Genomic DNA, 22,788 nt, shown 5'->3' with positions numbered 1-22,788 from the left:
AATTTTCTAAAATCATTTATTTAATTTGAGGTATAGGCGATAAACAATGTTGTGATAGTTTCAGATGAATAGCAAAGGGACTCAGCTATACATCTTTCCTCCTTCCCTACTTCAGCAACCATAAGCAATTATCTAGATAAAGATGGAAATGTGCACACAAAGAACCAGGGAGTCCCATATAGAAGGAAGAGAAAAAGTGAAAGAATAAGCTCAGTGTGTCCTGCATCACTGCGACCTTGTAATGACGAAGTACAAAGCAGATGCCTGAAATAAATCTTTCTCATTAGGCAAAGAAGCACTTTTCGTTATTCTTAAGTTCCTAAAAGAGATATGCAAATATATTAACCCAAGGTAGATCAGCCAGGTAACATTAGTGAGGTGAGCCAGACACATTTCAACTGAAATTTAAACATTTAAGGATAGTCTTTGTATCTATAAATAATACGCTGACTCCTTCCTCCACTTTTTCTGAAACACACACTCTTCTCAATCTGTCATAGGCCTGCTTTTTAAAAAATACAGTTTTTTTTTAATTTAAAAAATACAGAATGTAAATATTGACACTACTACAAGAGAAATTCTAAGACAAATCACATCATAATAGCATATTTTAGCATTCCTCTCTCCATAATTGAACAAAAAAATTCAGTAAAGCTATAACATATTTTAATAGTAAATTGAGAAGCTTGACTTAGCTGACATATACAGAACACTATATTCAATAGCTGCATAAAACAAAATCTTTCCTAGCACACATGGAAGAGTTACAAAAGCACAAGAATATATAATGGCTCTAAGTTTCAAAAATTTCAAAAGATTAAAACAATATAGATTGTCTCATTATCAGAAAAATGCAAATCAAAACCACTATGAGGTACCATTTCACGCCAGTCAGAATGGCTGCGATCCAAAAGTCTACAAGCAATAAATGCTGGAGAGGGTGTGGAGAAAAGGGAACTCTCTTACACTGTTGGTGGGAATGCAAACTAGTACAGCCACTATGGAGAACAGTGTGGAGATTCCTTAAAAAACTGGAAATAGAACTGCCTAATGATCCAGCAATCCCACTGCTGGGCATACACATTGAGGAAACCAGAAGGGAAAGAGACACATGTACCCCAATGTTCATCGCAGCACTGTTTATAATAGCCAGGACATGGAAGCAATCTAGATGCCCATCAGCAGATGAATGGATAAGAAAGCTATGGTACATATACACAATGGAGTGTTACTCAGCCATTAAAAAGAATACACTTGAATCAGTTCTAATGAGATGGATGAAACTGGAACCTATTATACAGAGTGAAGTAAGCCAGAAAGAAAAACACCAATACAGTATACTAACGCATATATACGGAATTTAGAAAGATGGTAACAATAACCCTGTGTACGAGACAGCAAAAGAGACATTGATGTATAGAACAGTCTTATGGACTCTGTTGCAGAAGGAGAGGATGGGGAGATTTGGGAGAACGGCATTGAAACATGTATAATATCATGTATGAAATGAGTCGCCAGTCCAGGTTCGATGCACGATACTGGATGCTTGGGGCTAGTGCACTGGGACGACCCAGAGGGAGGGTATGGGGAGGGAGGAGGGAGGAGGGTTCAGGATGGGGAACACAGGTATACCTGTGGTGGATTCATTTCGATATTTGGCAAAACTAATACAATATTGTAAAGTTTAAAAATAAAATAAAATTTAAATAAATAAATAAAACAATATAGATTGTGATCACAGTGCAATTAAGCTATATATCAATAGTAAGAATGGTAAATAACTGTTTAGAAGTTAAGCAGTATACTTTTAAATAGTCTGTAAATCAAAGAAGAAAATTAAAATAGCAATTCAGAAAAATTTTAATATTAATTGCCGGGTCCAGCCCCGGTGGATCTAGGGAATTTGAAGCAGGGACAGCATCGGCGATCAGGAAACAATAGATCAATTAAGTGTTAATTAAAGATATAAGGAGTGGTTAAATAGGGATAGCTCAGTGAGAAAATTCAGTGGAGAAGACGCTGAATAACTTGGTTTATGTGGAAAGCCAATAAAATTTCAAGACAAGGAATTTGCGTCACCTACGTAGGCCGCAGGCGTCTTCCCGTTTTCCGGAAGGAGAGGAGACACTAAGGCCCCCCCGCCCACCGTCAGATCTTAGAAGGCTTGACGAGCCTCTGCACTCCAAATGGGAATTCAGCAGAAGGTGAGAGAAAGAACGACATGGGGAGACCAGTCTTTCCAGGAACTAATCTGTCTCTTTATTTTTCAGGTCCGCTTTTATACTTTGAGTTATACATAGAGATAAATGGAAAATACAAAGTCACGTGGGGTCAGCAGTCCTGACCCTTATTGAAACCACACTTTTTTTCTGCATTTCTTCCGATATACAAAGTTCTCAGGTGATTTACATCATCTTTTGGCCAAGAAGCCTGTTAACATTTTATGACCTTTTTTGATGATGATTAGTCAGCCAGAAAACTTATTTTTTCCAAAGGTGACTTTTCTTAAGTCAGGCACCACCCTCCAAAGGCACCAGATAAATTTGCATTCCTACAGGGCAAAGGTGCAGTGGGCTATAATCAAGAAAAGAATTTACATAGCCTAAGGTCCAACGTGACTAATATCAAGGTTAATACTTATTTCTCTTATATGTTAGTTATATTCATTAATTGTATAAGGGGCAAGGGATATGGAGATGTAGCAGCAAATATTGGCTCAACAATGAAATCCTCCACCGGTATAATTCTTAACTAGCCCACTAATACTATACTAATAATTTTTTAACTTTTTAAAAGAATCTGTTTCTAGAAAGTTTAGAGTGGAAAGTTTAGAGTGTCTCGTGCCTCTCACGGTTGGGAGGCTGTGAACAATCACATGTGGCCGGACAAGCCTGTCAGGCAGGCTAGAGAACCTTCAGAGGAGTTTGTAGGTTGAAACACTCTTGTCACGCCCAGGAATTTTATTAACTGGAGCTATAAGTTAACTATTTTTTAGAGAGAGAGAGGTGGGGGGGGACAGCCCCCTGTAAAGTCAGAGATGTAGGTGAGAGCACAAAACAGTAAAGTAGACAGACTCTGGTTTTGGGGGTAGATGCTCGAGAATTTTCAGGGGGACTCCTGAGGCTCCATCCCGCCTTTGCGTATGTCAAGCCTCTTTCTTCATGACCTTTGCCACGGAAAGAGTTTTTCATGCTGGCTCCTGACAATTAATGATAGTAAAAATGCTATATGTCAAAATTAACAAGATACAGCTAAAGCAACACCTCCAAAAAAGCTTAGAAAATAAGAAAGACTAAAAAATAATTAAATTATCTACCATAAGAAGTTTTTTACAGTTGTTTTCTTAAACATTAACCCATTAATGGAAAAGAGATGAAATAATAAAGATTTGAGTCAAAATCAATAAAATAAAATATAAATTTAAAATAGAATAAACTAAGCCGAAGTTTGTTTTTTTTTTTTTTTAAAGAGTCAATAAACCTCCAAACAAGAAAAGGGAGAGAAAAAGAGGCACAAATAAATGTCAAAAGTGAAAAGTCATAACCAAGTTGAGTTTCTTTCAAGAATACAAAGCTGGTTTAACACTGGAAAATCAATCTGTCAATTCATCACATTAACAGATTAATGAAAAAAATAATAGGCTCATCTTAATAGGTTTAAAAGTCTCTGGGAAAAAAAAATAAACTCCAAGGTAAAAAACTCACAGGAAAGTAAGAATAGGAAAAAAAATCATAATCTGATAAAGAAATCCTTAAAAATCTAAACAAATAGGATCAAAATAGAAGGCAAAAATAATTTGAAGTATATAATTCATCACATCAAATGTAAATGGAATAAAGACTATAACTCCCAATTTTTTAAGAATTCAGTTATATTCTTTTGAATAGAGATGTAACTGTAATATAAAGACTAAAAGAATGAGGTAAAGAGAATTGCTATATATTATTAAAAATTCTTATTCACCAGAAAGCATTACAAATCTAATCTTGTAGGCACTGAAAACATAGCTCAAAATACATAAAGCAATATTGTAAGAGTTTTAAAGAGGGATTTGCTAATTCACTATTACAATGAGAGGTTTTTAACATACTCTTCTCAAAACATTGATAGGACAGCCAAAAATCAGCAAGCAATATAATTTACAAGCTTCATCTAATAAATAACTAATAGAATATTGCACTCAACATTTGGATAATATGCATTCTTCTAATATATTCATGAAACAGTGATGGAAATTTATCGTGTATATGACTAAAAAGCTACCTTCAAAATGTTTAGAGAATTGGTACATACAGACAGTGCTCTCTGGGCACAAATTCAGTTATAAATTAAAGAAAAAAGATAAATTTTAGAATTGCATAATGAATTTTAAAACCCATAGATAGTCTTCCCAAAGATAAAAAATATAAACCTGATCAAATCTCTATATCCATCTACCAATGTCCTGGAAATATTAGCATAGAAGAACATGCTAAATTATATGACAATTCAATCACTAAAACTCAGACCGTGATGAAATCTACAGGACAGACAACCCAGCTCTTGAGACACAGAAATTTCTAGAGGTGGGAGTACAGAATGGAGGAGAAAATATAAATTTAAAAGACATTCCAACTAGTATCAATGTATGGATTTAATTTGAATCCTAATTCATACAATCCATACAATACTTTTGCCACCTGATGCAAAGAACTGACTTATTGGAAAAGACTCTGATGCTGGGAAAGATTGAAGGCAGGAGGAGAAGGGGATGACAGAGGATGAGATGTTTGGATGGCATCTCAGACTCAATGGATGTGAGTTTGAGTAAACTGTAGGAGTTGGCGATGGACAAGGAGGCCTGGCGTGTTGCAGTCCATGGGGTCACAAAGAGTCAGAGATGACTGAGCAACTGAACTGAACTGAATCCATACAAACTGTTGGGGGAGGGCATTGAGAGAAAGTTAGATATCCAAATACTTACTGGATTTTGATGCTCCCTAGGTTCGATCCCTGGGTTGGGAAGATCCCCTGGAGAAGGAAACGGCTACCCACTCCAATATTCTGGCCTGGAGAATTCCATGGATTTTGTAGTCCATAGGGTCACAAAGAGTCAGACAGGACTCAGTGACTTTCACTTTCACTTCACTTTTTCATTAGTATTACTAAATGATATGATGTATGGTATCTGCTTCAAAAAAAGAGAGAAGATAGTATGGTATATAAGCAAAACAAGATTGCTTATGAGCCGACCATTGCCAACTAGCTGGTAGAAGCATGAGAAGTCATTAAATTATTCTACTTTGTACATGTTCGAAATTATCAGTAATGAAACATTTAAAAGAAACTAACGAATTTATTTTTTGTTGTGTGTGTGTGTGTGTTTTGTCTCCCCCTTGTTTTATTTTTATTGTATCGGAGTATAGCAGATTAGAAACTAACAAATGTAGCATAAGAATGAAAATTACAAGCCAGTCTCCCTCATGACCATGTGTGCCATTGATTCACTCATGTTTCTCAACTCCATGCCTGCCCTTTTATACCGTGTTCTGTACTGCTGGGGCTTGAAGTCTACAAACCACATTTCCCAGCTTCCATTGCCAGCTGGCTCTCCTTTAGAATCAGCTACTGGGAATCTAAAGCTACTGTTGGAAAATCAGAAAGGACAAGCTGAAAGATTCTTTCTTTGGGCTCCAACAGTGTGGAGCGAGAATTTTAACTCCTGAAGCCTGGACCAAAGCACCATCTTTTTTCCTGGTCCCAATCCTGGTCAAGACAGCACCTTTTGACCAACCACCAGTTGGTCCAGAACCACCTGAGACAGCTTCTCCAATAGCACTGTGGCAGGTGTGTAATGGGTTTCAACTCAGGGGCATCCAAAGCTTCTTATGCTTAGATATCACCCCCTTCTTCCTCTATACTCCTCCAGGACCTCTACTTCTCCTTCTGCACCTTTAACAAATGTTCAGCCAGTTCCCTAAGTTGAATTCCCTTTATTCAAAATACCTAGAGTGGTTTCTTTATTTCTCTTTCTTAGGAAGAGCGCTTCAGTAATGAAGTTTTGGAATTGAGTTGCTGGCCTGTTGGTGCTTAAGTGCAATCATAATCTCTTACAGTAGTCTCTTACTGTAAATCCACAACTTGCAATTCCATTACAATTTCTCAGATCATCACTCATGGTTGTTTAGAATGCTGTGCTTATTAATGGGCAGGGTTTAGAAGGCTAGGAGGCTGCACTTGACTCTTATGACAGAGATGATGACTTATAGAGACTGAGGTAGGCTAGCTATTTCTGACCCACACTGGAGAGTTTATACAGAGAAAATGATAAATTTAAAGATGTAAACTTCCAGCATAAAGCTGAAAGAGAACTAGAGAGGGTATATGGCACCACTAACATTATCTCTAAATTCTTGTAGCCACAGAGCAGATGTGGCTGGAAAGAAAATTCCAAATGTCGTGTGTATGTTGCAGAATTACAATACAAGTCTAATTCATAGCTTCACCAATTCTCCTTTGTAAAAAACAGGACTTGACTCTGAAGGAGTGGAACTTGAGACTTGGGGACTTCCCTGGTGCTTCAGTGGTGAAGAATCCAGCTGTCAGTGCAGGAGACACGGGTTTGATCCCAGATCCGGGAAGATCCCACATGCCTCAGAGCAACTAAGCCCATGCACCACAACTAATGACCCTGTGCTCTAGAGCCTGGTAGCCACAACTAGTGATCCCATGCATGGAAACTACCAAAGCCTGCATGCCCTAGAGCCTGAGCTCCACAGCAAGAGAAGCCACCACAATGAGAAGCCTGCACGCTGCAACTAGAGAGCAGCCCTTGCTTGCCAAAGCTAGAGAAAAGCCCGTGTAGCAACAAAGAACCAGCATAGCCAAAAATAATAAATAAATAAAATTGTTTAATGTGTTAAAAAAGAAGAAGAACTTGACTTTGAATGGAAACATTTTGGTGAACTTGGAAAAATCTAAGAAACTAAACCACTGCCACCCCCCAAGTCACCCTTGCTAAAGAAACAGTTACTTCCACCTTGCCCTGGGAGACTAGCCAACCCTTGTAATAACCTCATTGAGGAAGTTGCCTTTCAAGGGATTCTTATACTACTAAAACTCACCCCATACACACCTATTATTTCCAGATTTGTAACTATAATCACACCTCAGTAAGTAAAAGTTTCGTATAAGAGACAACAGTTTATATGTATTAAAAGTCTTGCATGTTTCTGTTCATTTATATTATTGGAAACCCAAGAAATATGTATGGGAGTGAAGTTCAGGGAGGATGGTGTATAACTCTTAATAAGGCAAACTTAGCTGAGATTCTTATTTAATGCATTAGCTTTAGTAGTTAGAAATGCCTCTAACAATTTGCAGTGTTGCCTGAAATATGGACTCTACAATGGTGTATAATAAATGAAATTGATATGCCCAAATTCCCTGGCATAAAACAGAAGAGAAATTGAGTTGTTGGAACTCCAGAGGCAACAGCATTCAATAGTATTACCTTGGTATGCCCCCTGGCACCACTGTGTGAGCAGCGGTGGTTCATAACCAGCCCGGTGCTGTGGAGGTGAATCCTCTGGGCTTCCTGCTGGTCTTTCGGCTTCTGGTCCTGTCCTTTCCCTGAGCTTCCTGTGAGTGTGTTTACTTTGATATTCCACCCCAAAGTTCCTTTTCCATTGAAGTTAGCCGAAGTCGCCTGTAACAAAGAAGAGTGAATTATATAATTGGCATTTTTGTCTTTTAGTTACAGAGCCAATTTAGTAACTCACACCATATTCATTTTAATTCAACAGTAACCTCTGTTTCCAAGGCCACATATGTAGAGAAGACTGGAAAAATGGGGGTAAGGGTGGCAAATCCAGGAAATGGAAGTAAAATTCATAAGATATTTTACACCCACCAAGGTATAAAAAAATAAAAATTCTGAAATTATGTGTTGGCAAGTATGTGAATAGCAGTGGGAGTGTAAATTGATACAAACATGTTGGAAAACAGTTTCTAGTAGTAAAGGCAATGATATATATCCCTCCATACCCAGCAATATACATGCTGTGGGATTTACCATAGAGACACTTGCCTGTACACAGAGGAGAATGCATGAGAATGTTCTCAGAAGGATTGTTTGTAACAGCAAAAAAGGGAAAAATGGAAATACTCCCAAATATTCAATCAGGAAAATGGATAGGCTATGATATATTCATACAAAGAATTTTAAGTGACTATGAAATAAACTCCAGAACACATCAACAAGATAAATCTCAGCAATATAATGTTTAATGAAAAAAAAAAATCTTCAAAATTTAAAAAAAAATAAAAGCGTGGGGAAGATAAAAGATAAAGGCAATTTACAGAATAATACAAAGAGGATGATTCCAAATTGGTACAATATTTAAAGCAGGTGAAACTAAACAATATATTGTTTGAGAATACATGCAATGGTGATAAAAGTCATGTTGGAGTCACCTCTGAAGAAAGGAGAGGAATGTGAACAAGGAGGGGCACATAGTGAGACTTCAGAAGGACTGTTAATATTCTACTTTGTAACATATTTTACTACTCTCTTTTTCACTGGAAAAGACCTTGATGTTGGAAAAGATCGAAGGCAAAAGAAGGGGGTGAGATCAAGAGAGGATGAGATGGTTAGACAGCATCACCAATTCAATAGACATGAATTTGAGCAAACTCAGGGAGATAGTGGAGGACAGAGGAGCCTGGCATGCTGTAGTCCATGAGGTCACAAAGAGTCAGACACAATTTAGCGATGGACAAAAACAACAAACAGGTTTGGTTTTGTTTGCAATTCTATGACTCAGAACCTCCAGTATAGAAATGTAAAATATAAATCTCCAAAAGAGAGATTTGGAATTCCATGATGCCCAAACTTTTTTAACCATGAACTATTTAGAGCTGGAATTTCTAGAATACAGACACGGCTTAAGTAAAAGTCTATTTGTCCTGGTTGCATGTCAATCCTCTCACCCCAACCCAGGATTATTCACTTCCCACACTCTTGGCTGCAAAACTTCCCTGAGTGTCCAGGACACTGCTTCTCTGTCTACCTACCTGGACTCCTGTTCTTTGCTGTGGAGATCTTGCAAGACCTAGGAGCTTGGAGAAAACCACATTCTTGCCCCTTACTCTGACCTGAAGCAGGACCTTTCTGGGCCCATTATCCTTAACACAACCCTTTTAGTGCTGTGTTCTGTCTGCTGCACTGGCTTTCCCCACTGTGCGTGGTTGGCTCTCTTGACATTGCTGCTGCTCCAACTCTTAGAAGCACTACCAGATAACCTTCTCTCTCAGTCTTCTCTCTCCCCTGCACTTTGCCAGATCACAGTGGGTAAGACTTGAGATAAGATCATGAGACTTGAACATAATTTCCCTGGGTATGGATGGAACTGGAATGACACAGAACAAAAGACTTGGGCAGACAGGCTCCAGAAAGAGATGGTAGCATTCGCCCATGAAGTCACCACTGACTTCATGGCCATTTCTAAAGCCCAGATGATAGCCCAGAACAATACTTGAAGTAGCCAGGTCTCTTCAAAAAGAAGAACCAGCTTGAGTAATTGATTAGTGAATATAATTTGAGTAAATCAGGCAGCTCACAGACAGATGGGGGTAGAAGAAGAAAAACTCACAAGAGTCCCAAGGAAGCTCCAGGATGGTCAACAGAGGAGACACAGGGCCAAGTACCAGGCAGCTAGAAGCCCAGAAATGTGGAGGATCCTGGAAGGAAGGCCTGGAGTTCCCTGCCATTTCAGCTAAGGGTGAAGCCACGGGAGTACTGTTGTATTTTTATTTTTGTCCCCTCCATTCGTCTCCCTCTGCCCCACCTATGTGGCCTGAGGAAGCAGAAGTTACAAACTACAAAAGAAATTCAAATTGTTATGTTGTGAGTTACTAAGTAGCATTTGAATCTTTAAGACAAAAATAAAATGGTATAAATTAGGGTTGTTAAAAGCACTCTGGCTAATGTTAAGAGAAAATTAATATTTTTGAAGAACATCAAATAGCCCTCAGAATCAACAGAAGTTTAGAAAATCAGGCTCTAAGACTCATCCAAAAGCCAGGATGACCAGCAGGAATGACCAGGTCGTCCTCACACCCATCTGGGCAGGACAGTGTCTCTGCTGTCACAGGCCACTGCCACCTAGAGATACACAAAGCCACTGGCTCAGTGCCAAGTCTCTGTCACCACCATAAATCATGTCTGAACCATTCCTGAACCTTCACATGGCTCCCTCAAGATCCAGCATGGGAGATGGTAGAGCCTGGGCAACTGAGCCAAGGTCATAGCCCAGCTCCCTAATGGCCCTGGGGCTAGGAAAGAGATTCTCCCTTTTGCCTTCCATCATGAAGGAAGAAGGATCTGCACCCAAGACAGGATTTTCCAAAACTAGAATCAGGGTATGGCTTGCTGAGCTGCCCTAAGAAATGATAAATGTCTACTATGACTTTCTAATACTGTGTGGGATTATAAATCAATATCTGTAAATGAAATGTGTTTGAACTGACTTTGTGTTAAAAAATGAAGAAATTCTGTATGTGTGTGAGTGTGTGTAAACATGAAGCTTGCCAACAGCAAGCAAGAAGGAAGATTTCAAAAGAAAATCAAAAGCCACAGCTCCAAAGACTGTAGCACAGAGGCCAGAGAGCCAGAACAAGCACTATATCCCAACCTTTAGAGAACCATCTGAGAAGAGCCGGGAGTTTCTCCTGGGCTGGGACAGGGCCTGGGCAAGAGCTGAAAACCTCCCTTCCACCAGGTCCAGAGAAGCTCATGACACAGGGGCCTCCAGTAAAAGTGGGAACTGAACAGGGGAAGCAAACCCTCACAGCCAGGACCCCCCACCCCCAGTCACACTCTTGGAACAACAGCTGAAGGGTGGCAGTGGTGGTCTCCGGTGCAGGAAGTTGCTATTTTAATCTGAAATATTCATTTCCTAAACTTTCATCGGAAGGACTGATGCTGAAGCTGAAGCTCCAATACTTTGGCCACCTGATGTGAAGAGCTGACTCATTGGAAAAGACCCTGACGCTGGGAAAGATTGAGGGCAGGAGGAGAAGTGGGCAACAGAGGATGAGATGGTTGGATGGCATCACCAACTCAATGGACATGAGCAAACTCTAGGAAATGGTGAAGGACAGGGAAGCTGGGCATGCTGTGGTTCACGGGATCACAAAGAGTTGGACAAGACTGAGCAACTGAACAACAATAACGAACTTTCTACATTAAACATGTACGGCTTTTATAATCAGGAAGGAAAGGGTTAAAGAAGCCAAGCAAACTCCAGTGGAAACTGTTCTTTCCTTTTCTCTTCCTGCCAGAATAAATAAACCATCTTAGGATAACAATTAGGAACTAAATGGACAAGAGGGAATATGTTGCTGCTGTGTGTATGTAAAAGACAAAACTGAGCAAATTGTACACCTGGGAGAAACCAGAACTCAGTCCTCAGGGTTAGGTGAGAATTGGGTTGGGTTGGTTGTCAATTTAATTGTTCCAAATTGGGCTCTCACTTTGCAACAAAGCAAGACAAAAACAAAACTTTTATTTAGCTTGTCAGGGATCTCTCTTTAAGGGTCTATATCTCTTCTCCAGTCTCCTTCCCCAATCGCACTCATACTTTCCTGGGGGACTCCTCTCCTCTCCAGAGCAGCCCATCAAGCCCCATAGAATGTGTGCAGATGGTTTTGCTGCTATCAAGAATGGCTTCTGGCATCTAAAAGAGACAAAGGAACTTATTTACAAAACAGACTCACAGACATAGAAAACAAATTTATGGTTACTAAAGGGGGAAGGGGAAGTAAGGGACAAATTATGAGTTTGGGATTAGCAGCTGCAAACTACTATATATAATAGATATATAACTTTATATATATAATTTATATATCTATAAATAGATAACCAAGAAGGACCTACTGTACAGCACAGAAAACCATATTTAATATCTTATAATAACCTATAATAGAAAAGAATCTAAAAAAGAAAAAATGTATATGTAAATCACTTTACTGTACACCTAAAAATAATACAACATTGTAAATGAACTATCCTTCAATTTTTAAAAAGAAAACAAAGAATAGCTCCTGGGACAGTGTGGACCTGAAGCAGGGCCATCTCGCAGAAGGTTGGGCACCAAGGACCAGGCCTGCAGAATTCACGAGTCCCCACAAGGGTGGCAAACTCCCTGCATATTCTAGACACCAGGCAGACCAGGGAGGAAATCAATCCAGAGAAGGATGGTGGGTGGTGTGATGTGAGGAGTGCAGAGCAGATCATGTCTAAGAAATCTGTCTGAGATGTGGCCAGGAGAAGCCTCAGAAAAGTGGCAGGATCTGTGAAATCAGAACTGAGATGCAGACTCTGTCTTCAGGCACCACATGTCCAGCCAAACCCAGGCCTTCAGGGAATTTTCCCTACCTTGTCCACAGGCCACATGCTCCAGACTTGACTTCTTAAGCCAACCACTCTACCCATTCCACACCTCACTACGTGTTCTGGCCTCTCTTACTGTCCCTGTTTCCTTGCTGTCACTCCAGTCCACAGCTAGAGTACACCCTTCCTTGCTAAAAAGTGATTCGGAGTACCCCCATCTCTTCTTTACTGGACGCAAATCAAAGATAAGAGGTGGTAGTGAAAGGGTTAGCACCTTGACGAGATTCTCCCCCTATGCAGTCTGAGGAATCAAAAGAGCACTGAATAAAAAAAGAATCATATAGATAAATAGTGGCAAATCAAGGAGGGGGATGGGGAAGTGGTCCCCCGAGGTGAGGAGGAATATTTGGAATTGTCAACACATGGTGATAACAAAAAGCAGACTGACTTGTCTTTGGTTCTATTACTGTTTTAAAGTTCTCCATAGACAATGCATCTCTTTATTCCTTGCACCCAGAGCAGACCAGTCCAACACCCCTTGGTACCGACCAGCTCTCTGAAACTTTTCATGTTATGAGCAAATTTGCACTTCTGCAGTTTTTACCAAGTCTTTGATTTCTCTATCCATAAAATGGCATCCACAAGTGGGAAGCAACTGAAAGCTATCACTGGGGGAGGTCATATACAAACCCATGCTGGAGGAGATTTAGACAACATCTGGTCTAACCCTCCCATTGCACAGTGATGCAAACAAGTGTAGAGAGATGATGTGAGTTAGTGGCAGCGCTGGTCTTGACCTCAAGTCTTCTGGGGCTCTGTATACAGGACTGTATCTTGTACAGAAGGGGGCACAGTTAGTTCAGGATTTTATGGTTATTATAGGTCCCTTTCCCAATTCAACCTAGAACTTCCTCTTAACTACTAAGGGTTCTAACAGTAATACGCTCTCTGCCTAAGTCCCAAGACAGCCTTCTCAGAGCAGGGTCAAAACCCCTTGCTTCCCTTACAGCCACCTGATTACAGACTTGATAGCCCCGTGAATTCTACTCATAGAACGTCTTTGCATCATCACATAAAAATGTGAGAAGAAATCCCCTCTGGAGGCATGTGGTCTATAGGGTCAACGTTTCCTGTGCTACTCCAACTTGTATAGCTTTCTCCATTGGCTGCTCTGTGCAACTCGAAGTATTAATCACTCTGCACCCTGCATTCTAAAGCCAGAGCTTTCCTGAAACCTCCAAGTTTCTCTCTGTTCCACCATCCTTGCAACTTCAGCCCCTTGGGGGACAGCGAGCTTGGTGAAAAACCCTAGCATATCAGCCCCTCAGTTACATTTTTATTCTGCTACGCTTGGTCAGAAGGGAGTTTCTTTCTCCAGTCCCCTGTGATACTGAGACTGCCATGATGGCCACAGGTGCTCTCAAACAGCAGATTTGACATCAGCCAGAATATAATCTTTAATGAACAAAGAAATCAATTGCTCCTCCATCGCAGCAAATCACGACCTGGCACACTCCATGAGCAGGCTCAAGTCCTTTCCCATCGTCCATTATTTTTAGATTATCCATGCCATTTTTCTCATTAGGCCAAGTCATTAAGAGTTCACAGTTGGTGTGGCTAAATCACTGCCCAAGTGACTCAGTCTCAGATCAAAAGAAGAAAAAGGACTTGTTAATTCACCATTGCTTAGAAAATAAAGTCTCAACTCTCTAGCAGGACATTCAAGGACTTTTCATGAACTGGCCTTAACCAATCTCTCCACCTCTATCACCCATCATCACCGTGGAGCCCTGCTGTTTCTACCTCATACCTACTTTCCATGTCGAATGCCCACTCATCCTCCAGGACTCAACTTAAGTCACCTTCTCCAAAGCTCTACCTTGACCTCCATTCTAGACTTATCACTTTGTGATCATTTGTCTCCTTGTCTGTTTCCTCCGCTAGACTGTAAGCTCAAGGAGGAGCTCCACTGCATGGTAAATGTGTAGCCATGGATAAGTACTTGAAACTCTAATTTGCAATTTCATCACTTGTAAGTGAAAATACAGTTCTTAAGAGGAATACATGAGTTAATATATATTAAACACTTAGAAAATATCTGCTATTATTATGATCAGTATTCAAACCACAGAAAAGGTTAATAATTCTTGGTCTCCCCAGTATCTAGCCCAATGTCTGAGACACAAAAAATACTCAGTAATCACTTGTTGAGTAAATTAATAAATGAATGTGTTCCATCCAAATCTATTTTCTGTTTCCTAAACATTCCATGTCCTTTATAACCCTTTGCTCTTACACACTCTGTTTGGAAAGCTGGTTCCTCCCCACCCCATCTTACACCTACCCATTTTCTACCTGGTGAGCTGCTACTTGTCCTTCAAGACCAAGAACAACTATCACCTCCTCTTTTCTACCATCCCAGACTCCCCTGAAGCAAATTTATCTAAGCTTACACAGAACTTTGTTCATAACCATATTATCACGCTCATGGCATTGTCTTACGATCATTGTAATGTGTGTGTGTGTGAGAGAGAGAGAGAGAGAGCGTGCATATGCTCAGTCGCTCAGTCCTGTCTGACTCTGCAACCCCATGGACTGTAGCCTGCCAGGCTCTCTGTCCATGGAATTTTCCAGGCAAGAATACTGGAGTGGGTTGTCATTTATTTCTTCCTCCAGGGACCCTTCCCGACCCAGGATCAAACCCGCATTTCTTGCACCTTTTGCATCGGCAGGCAGATTCTTTACCACTGAGCCACCTGAGAAGCCCTATTGTAATGTTTGCTTATGTGTTAATCTCTCCTTCTTCACAGTGAGCTCTCCCAGAGCAATGATTGATTTATGTATCCCCTGGCCCCAGTAACTAGCATTATGCTGGCCCACGTTAGGCACTTAATAGGCAAAGAGGAGATTCCTGAACAAGTCCAGACGTTGATCCCAGTGTCACAGAGATGGTAAAAGAACCTAAGGACTTTCGGGCTCTAAAAAAGCCTCTCCTGGGAGGCAGGGAATCAGGCTGTGTGCTTGGAGTGATGTTGCCATTTTTTAAATTTCTGTTACTTACTGCAACAGAATAAAACCCAGACTTATAATAATGAAATAAATACCATACTCTCTCCAACAACAAGAAAAACTCAAAAAAGAAAGAAGCATCATCCACTATACTATTAAACAAATCCACTGCTTTCATTTTTCTTTGTTCCTCTATAGCACTTTATTTATATGCACACATGATTTTACATAGTTACCCTTATAATGTAGACACAATTTGACATTCTGCTTTTTTTACTTAACCATCTCTTATAGGCATTTTTCCAAGTTACTATACTGTCTACAAAATCATCTATTCTGGCTGCATAATATTCCATTTTGTTGTTTCTAAATTACAACTGTTAAATATTCTACCGAATATATTTTCACCTAAAGCTTTTCTTCTTCTAACTGATGGTATTTTTCAAACATTTCTGCCTAAGATTTCAGTATTTTCCTAGGGGCTTTGACAAAAGAGCTGACTTTTTTTTTAAGTCCCAGCACACAGTTAAGTCAAAGCATAGAAAAGTAGTTCTCAACCTCTGGATATGCTTTTGAATCACCTGAGGATCTTTTAAAACTACTGATATACAGACCCAACCCAGATCAAATGAGTCAGAACCAGAGAGTGGAGTAATAGAATGTTTTAAAAGGTCTTCAGGTGGTTGTAACATGAAGAAAAAGGATCAAATCAATGCAGGACAGAGAATTAGCGAGAGCATCGTGCCCAGCAGCTTGATGGGTTTTTGTTCTAGAGCAGAGACTTTGATGTCCCCTGCTGGACCAAAGAAATTAGTGTTATACAGAGGGCTGTTGGAGGCTCATGGGATAAACCTTATCAGTCAAACAGCCATTCATTCAGTGAGTGTCTATTGAATACCAAACTGAACAAAATTGCACCCCTGAATTCCAGTCAAATATATCCAATGGCCTAATTTACATTTCTGCCTGAATATAAACAAGACATGTTGAATTTGGCATGTCCAAATACTAACACCTAATTTATCCTGATCAAACCAGATGTTCCAGTAGTCTTCTTCATCTCAGTGAATGGGAACTCCTACCTCCTGACTGCTCAGACCCAAGACCTTGGGATCATACTGGTGCCTTTCCCATCACATCCTACATTCCAACTCATCAGTAAGTCCTATGAGTTTTCCCTTCAAAATATATTCAGAATCTAGCCATTTCTCACCACCTCCACCCAGTATCATCCTGGTCCAAGCTATCAAACATCCCTTGCCTAGATTATTGCAATAGTCCCTGAAGTAGTCTAATTCACTAAAAACGGTTGCCTTTTGCAGACTCTTCTTCACAAAGCAGCCAGAGTGATCTTTTAAAAACATAAACACATGAAAAGATGCTCAACATCACTCATTATCAGAGAAATGTAAATCAAAACCACAATGAGGTACCATTTCACGCCAGTCAGAATGGCTGCGATCCAAAAGTCTACAAGCAATAAATGCTGGAGAGGGTGTGGAGAAAAGGGAACTCTCTTACACTGTTGGTGGGAATGCAAACTTGTACAGCCACTATGGAGAACAGTGTGGAGATTCCTTAAAAACCTGGAAATAGAACTGCCTTATGATCCAGCAATCCCACTGCTAGGCATACACACTGAGGAAACCAGAAGGGAAAGAGACACGTGTACCCCAATGTTCATCGCAGCACTGTTGATAATAGCCAGGACATGGAAGCAACCTAGATGTCCATCAGCAGATGAATGGATAAGAAAGCTGTGGTACATATACACAATGGAGTGTTACTCAGCCATTAAAAAGAATACATTTGAATCAGTTCTAATGAGATGGATGAAACTGGAACCTATTATACAGAGTGAAGTAAGCCAGAAAGAAAAACACCAATACAGTATACTAACGCATATATATGGAATTTAGAAAGATAGTAACGATAACCCTGTATGCGAGACAGCAAAAGAGACACAGATGTATAGAACAGTCTTTTGGACTCTGTGGGAGAGGGAGAGGGTGGGATGATTTGGGAGAATGGCATTGAAATGTGTATAATATCATATAAGAAACGAATCGCCAGTCCAGGTTCAATGCAGGATAAAGGATGCTTAGGGCTGGTGCACTGGGATGACCCAGAGGGATGGTACAGGGAGGGAGGTGGGAGGGGGGTTCAGGATGGGGAACACATGTACACCCGTGGCAGATTCATGTTGATGTATGGTGAAACCAATACAATATTGTAAAGTAATTAACCTCCAATTAAAATAAATAAATTTAAACTTAAAAAATAAATAAATAAATTTGAAAAAGAAAAAAAAAACATAAATCTGATCATATCAGACTAAAACTTTCAATGTCTCTCTATCTCACTTGGGGCGTGATGGTTATGTCAGCTTGACTGAGCCACAGAAAGACAAGGCATTCATTCAAACATTATTTTGGCTGTGTCCGTTTGGCGTGTTTCTGGATGAGATTAACATTTGAATCAACAGAAGTAAAGTCTTAAGTAAAGCAGATTTCCCTCCCTAATGTTGGTGAGCCTCATCCAATCCCTTAAAGGCCTGAATAGAACAAAAAGGCTGAGGGAACTCTTGCCTAATTGCTTGCACAGGGACATCAGTCTTCCTGCCTTCAGACTCCAACTGAAACACTGGCTCTTCCTGGGTCTCAAGCCTGTAGACTCATAGACTGGAACCTTCACTTGGGTCACCAAATTGCCAAGAGCAGATCTTGGTACTTTTTAGCCTCCATAATTACAAGGGCTAATTTCTTATAATAAACAAACAGTAAACAAGGGTTCTGGAGAACGCTGATAGATAAACACAGTAAAATCCCAAGTCCTAATCTAGACCTTCACGTCTATCAGACTTCCCCATCACTGTCTAACCTCTTCTTCCTCTCCCCCGCGCAAGCACTGCACTCTGGTGGCTCAGACTTTAAGGAATCTGCCTGCAAGGCAGGAGACCTGGGTTCAATCTATGGATCAGGAAGACTCCTGGAGAAGGAAATGGCAACCCCTTCCATTATTCTTGCCTGGAGAATCCCATGGACAGAGGGCTACAGTCCATGAGGTCCCAAAGAGTCGGACACATTGAGTGACTTTCACACTTTCACTTTCAAGCCAAACATGCTTCTGCCTCAGGACCTTCGTACCTGCTGTTCTTCTGCCTGAAAAGCTCTCCCACATGGCTCACTCCTTCACTTTCTAAAGGTCTCTCTCAGCTCAACCACAGCTCACTAAAGAGAACCCCCTTGGTATACACAACCCCACAGAAAAAATAGCAACCCATCCCCGTATGACATACCTTCATCTTCCTCCTCCGCTTGCATTTTCTCTATTGTACTCTCGACTGCCTGATGTATTAAATATTTGTTTGTTTGCTGTCTTTTCCTGTAAACCCAGATACATAATACATTAGGTAGTGATAAGTGCTATAAAGAAAAGTAAATAGGGGATATGAATAGAACATGAGAGGGTGTTGTTTCCAAGGGCATTAGGAAAGGCCTCCCTGAGGGAATGTACAGGAAGTGACAGAACCAGGTGACAGAACCAGAACTGAAAACAAGAAAGACGCTGTGAACACAGTGCCCCATTTTTATCCCCTTATCATTCTTTTATTATTATTATTATTTATTTCAGCTGCACCGGTCTTATTTGTGGCATGAGAAATCTTAGTTGTGACATGCAGGAACTAGTTCCCTGACCAAGGATGGAACCCAGGACCCCCGCATTGGGATCATGGCATCTTAGCCACTATACCACCAGGGAAGTCCCCCCTGCTCCAACTTCATCATTCTTTATTCAGATAAAAGCCAGGGGTATTCTTCATCGAGTGCAGCAGCCCTCACCTGAAGTCCTCTCTGGCTACATGTGGGGCGTTGTAGCCTCTGGGACAACATCAGCAGGGAGTTGGGGAATCAGCACCCTGTCTCCCTCCTCTTCTGGTGGGGCACGTCTGAGACCTGTTCACGAGCAGCTCCCAGAGGACTGAGCCCGCTCGCCCACATCCGTCGGTCACCAAGGCCACGCAAGCTTCAACAACACCTTGCATCTGCCTCCCTCCCTTCTGTACCTACCCGTGCTTCCCACTCCTTGGACTCACTGGCACTGAAACCCTTATCTCAGGATGTAGCCTAAGACAGAAAAGAGCTCACCTGGTTCCTAGTGACTTCTCAGCTTTCAGCCGGAGGACCTGTGGGAGCGACCCACAGGGAAGAAGGCCTCTGCTGGGGGAAGGGCTGTGCCGCACCCACGGACTGCAGGCACAGGCAGTCTGTCGGGTCAGTGCTCAGCTGTCTAGGGGGCGGCTCTTGACCCAAGCATTTCACACCATCAACCACACAATAGAGTGTGATATTCAAATCAGGTTGAGGTCCTACAGAGAGAGGGTGGCTGCACAGGTCTGGTGGTGAATTTATAGAAGTGGATTAGCCCAATCTGCATACTAAACAGCATGTAAATTATGTTATTTCAACCCATAAGTTTAGACATGTCCATGGGAATAAAAATTTATGACAGTGGTAAGATGTATGGTTCGTGTAAATAAGCTAACCCAAGCAAAATGTGGGGAAAATGCTATGGAAATTTTCCAAATTAAGTGAGTGATACCAGCCCCACCTTTCCACAGGAGAAGGGGAAGCTGACTTCTGGCCCTGGGGCTGCCATCTCAATGCTGTTTCCAGTCACTGCAAAGAAAGGGAGGGAATGGTCAGTGTTCAGAGGTGGCTGCAAGCCCTGCCATTGAAGAGGATCAGTCTTAGAGATGGGAGCAGAAATCACTCCAAGATCCAGGAAAAATGCTCTCAATAACAGTAATAATAGCAAAGAATAATAATATAATAGCCGATATTTTTGAGGACTTACTGTGTGCCTAAAACACTTCTGAGCCCTCTATGTGGTCTACTAATTTAATTCTTCTAATTTAGTACTAATAGAGATAGCTACAATATTGAATCTTATTTTTTAAATTTATCTATCTATTTATTTATTTTAGTTGTGCTGGGTCTTTCTCGCTGTGCGGGCTTTCTCTACTTAAGGTGGGTGGGGGCTACTCTGTTGCAGTGCACGGGCTTCTCATCATGGCGGCTTCTGTTGTTGCGCAGCACAGGCTCTAGGTTCACGGGCTTAGTAGTTGTGGTACACGAGCTTAGTTGCTCTTGGATCTTCCCACACCAGAGGAACCCGTCCCTGCATTGGTGTGGGCGCACTGCAGTTATGTCCGACTCTTTGTGACCCTGTGGACTGCAGCCCGCCAGGCTCCTCTGTTCATGGGATTCTCCATGCAAGAGTATTGGAATGGATTGCCATGCCCTCCTAAAGGCGATCTTCCGGACCCAGAGACTGACCCTGCATCTCTTTTGTTTCTTGCATTGGCACGCAGGTTCTTCACCACTAGCGCCACCAGGCGGATTCTTATCCGCTGTACCACCAGGGAAGTGCTGCTGGGGCTGCTGCTGTTGCTGCTGCTAAGTCACTTCAGTCGTGTCCGACTCTCTGCGACTCCATAGACGGCAGCTCACCAGGCTCCGCCGTCCCTGGAATTTTCCAGGCAAGAACACTGGAGTGGGTTGCCATTTCCTTCTCCAATGCATGAAAGTGAAAAGTGAAAGTGAAGTCGCTCAGTCGTGTCCGACTCTTAGCGACCCCATGGATTGCAGCCCACCAGGCTCCTCTAATATTTTTTAAAAATTTGATGACACCTCAAGGCATTCAGCATATTAGTTCACAGTCCAAGGATTGAACCCAGGCCCCAGGAGTGAAAGTGCCCTGTCCTAACCACTGAACCACCAGGGAATTCCCTATGAATCCTATTTTAATCTGAACAAACTGAAGCTCAAATTCCAGCATGTAGTAAATAGTAGAACTGCCCTCAGACAGCGTGACCCCAGAGCCTGCATACTTAATCACAATGCACTTACCTTACCGTTGAACATCATGCTGAAAGGAATTTAAGGAGTCATTTATTTCAACCATCTCACTTTAAGATGAGGAAACTGAGGCCAACAAAACTTGGTGACTTGCCCAGGGGAAATGGCAGAGCCAAGATTCTGGCTTAGGATTTCAGACACCATGATTAAAGATCTTTCAAGAGCCCAGGGCACCCCTTCCTGCTGCCAATTGCAGTAAGAAAGCCAAGGTGGCTGGAATCAGTCTTCATTTTCTTTCCTGTGTGGCCCTGGATGAGGTCTGCCTTCATTAGATTTGCAAAGGGCAGAGCTGGGGAAATTCAGCTCCTGCTCTCAGAAGGTTTTCTCTCCTAGCTGGAATACTCTGCCCTGCCTATCTGGGGAGAACTCAGCAGAAAAGATGCCAGCCCTCACCTCCATGGCTAGCTTCCCCTCACAAGTGCCTGACTCTAGTACTTGCTGCACAGTTCCCAAGCACCAGACTTTCTTGTCTAAAGTTCATCCTGTTGCAAGCAATCAATTCTATCTCAAATCAGCTAAGCCAAGGAGGAGGTTCTAGGGGGACTGGGAAGTCCAAGGAGGAATGGGCTGGATCTAGTGGACACACGGCTGCATCCATCGACTCAGTGTCCTCAGGATTTCGGGTCTTTGTCTCTGCCCTTTCTGGCTGTAGGCCATACTCTCTGGGAGTTTTTCTCTACGAGGTGGGAGAGAGAACAGCCCAAGCCTGCATTCTGAGGGCCAATCATGCAGAATAGGGTGGACGCCAATACATTAAGTCCATATATTTATTCTACAGGGATTTAGGGAGCACCTAGGCTCAGACAGTAAAGTGTCCATCTACAACGCAGGAGACCAAGTTCGATCCCTGGGTTGGGAAGATCCCCTGGAGAAGAAAATGGCAACCCACTCCAGTACTCTTGCCTGGAAAATCTCATGGACAGAGGATGCTGGTAGGCTACAGTCCTTGGGGTCACAAAGAGTCAGACACAACTGAGCAACTTCACTTTCTATATGGCTGTATCTCAGAGATACAGCCATAATCAAAACAAATGTAAATCTCATGCCCTATGGAATGGACATTCTATTGGAGGAAAGATGCTGCTGCTGCTGCTGCTGCTGCTAAGTCACTTCAGTCGTGTCCGACTCTGTGCAACCCCATAGACGGCAGCCCACCAGGCTCCTCCGTCCCTGGGATTCTCCAAGCAAGAATGCTGGAGTGGGTTGCCATGTCCTTCTCCAATGCATGAAAGATGAGGAACAAATAAAAAACAAGGTAAGTAGGTGAAGTAAATAGTATGTTACATGGTGATAATTGCAGAGAAAATAAAATGGAAGGGGGAGAGAAATGCCAGATGGTACATAATTAAATTAGAAGTAGGGGCAGAGAGGCCCCACTGAGAAAGTGGTACTTGAGCAGAGAGCCCAAGGAGGAAAGAGTGAACAAGGCAAGTATCCGAAGGAAGAGCATGTCAGACAAGGGAACAGCCTTTGCAAGACCCTGAG

The 22,788-nt window shown here is 41.7% G+C and overlaps 1 long non-coding RNA gene across 3 annotated transcripts; it reads right to left on the bottom strand.

Annotated features, from left to right (window-relative positions):
* Positions 1 to 6,760: 6,760 nt before the first annotated feature.
* Positions 6,761 to 20,063, bottom strand: LOC139182168 (uncharacterized). Of its 3 annotated transcripts, none has more exons than XR_011565752.1 (3): positions 19,994 to 20,063; positions 18,681 to 18,766; positions 6,761 to 7,687 (listed from the first exon to the last, which is right to left on the bottom strand). It is a non-coding gene; the product is annotated as an uncharacterized lncRNA (long non-coding RNA). The 3 variants fall into 3 exon arrangements; XR_011565753.1 differs by lacking the exon at positions 6,761 to 7,687 and adding an exon at positions 11,515 to 11,717; XR_011565751.1 differs by lacking the exons at positions 6,761 to 7,687; positions 19,994 to 20,063 and adding an exon at positions 11,515 to 11,717 and having other exon boundaries at positions 18,681 to 19,122.
* Positions 20,064 to 22,788: the final 2,725 nt, after the last annotated feature.

Source organism: Bos indicus, chromosome 3 (genome assembly GCF_029378745.1).
Source record: "Bos indicus isolate NIAB-ARS_2022 breed Sahiwal x Tharparkar chromosome 3, NIAB-ARS_B.indTharparkar_mat_pri_1.0, whole genome shotgun sequence".
NCBI classification, from domain to species: domain Eukaryota; kingdom Metazoa; phylum Chordata; class Mammalia; order Artiodactyla; family Bovidae; genus Bos; species Bos indicus.
Note: the sequence above shows the minus strand (reverse complement) of the source record. Positions and strands in the feature narration are given on the sequence as shown.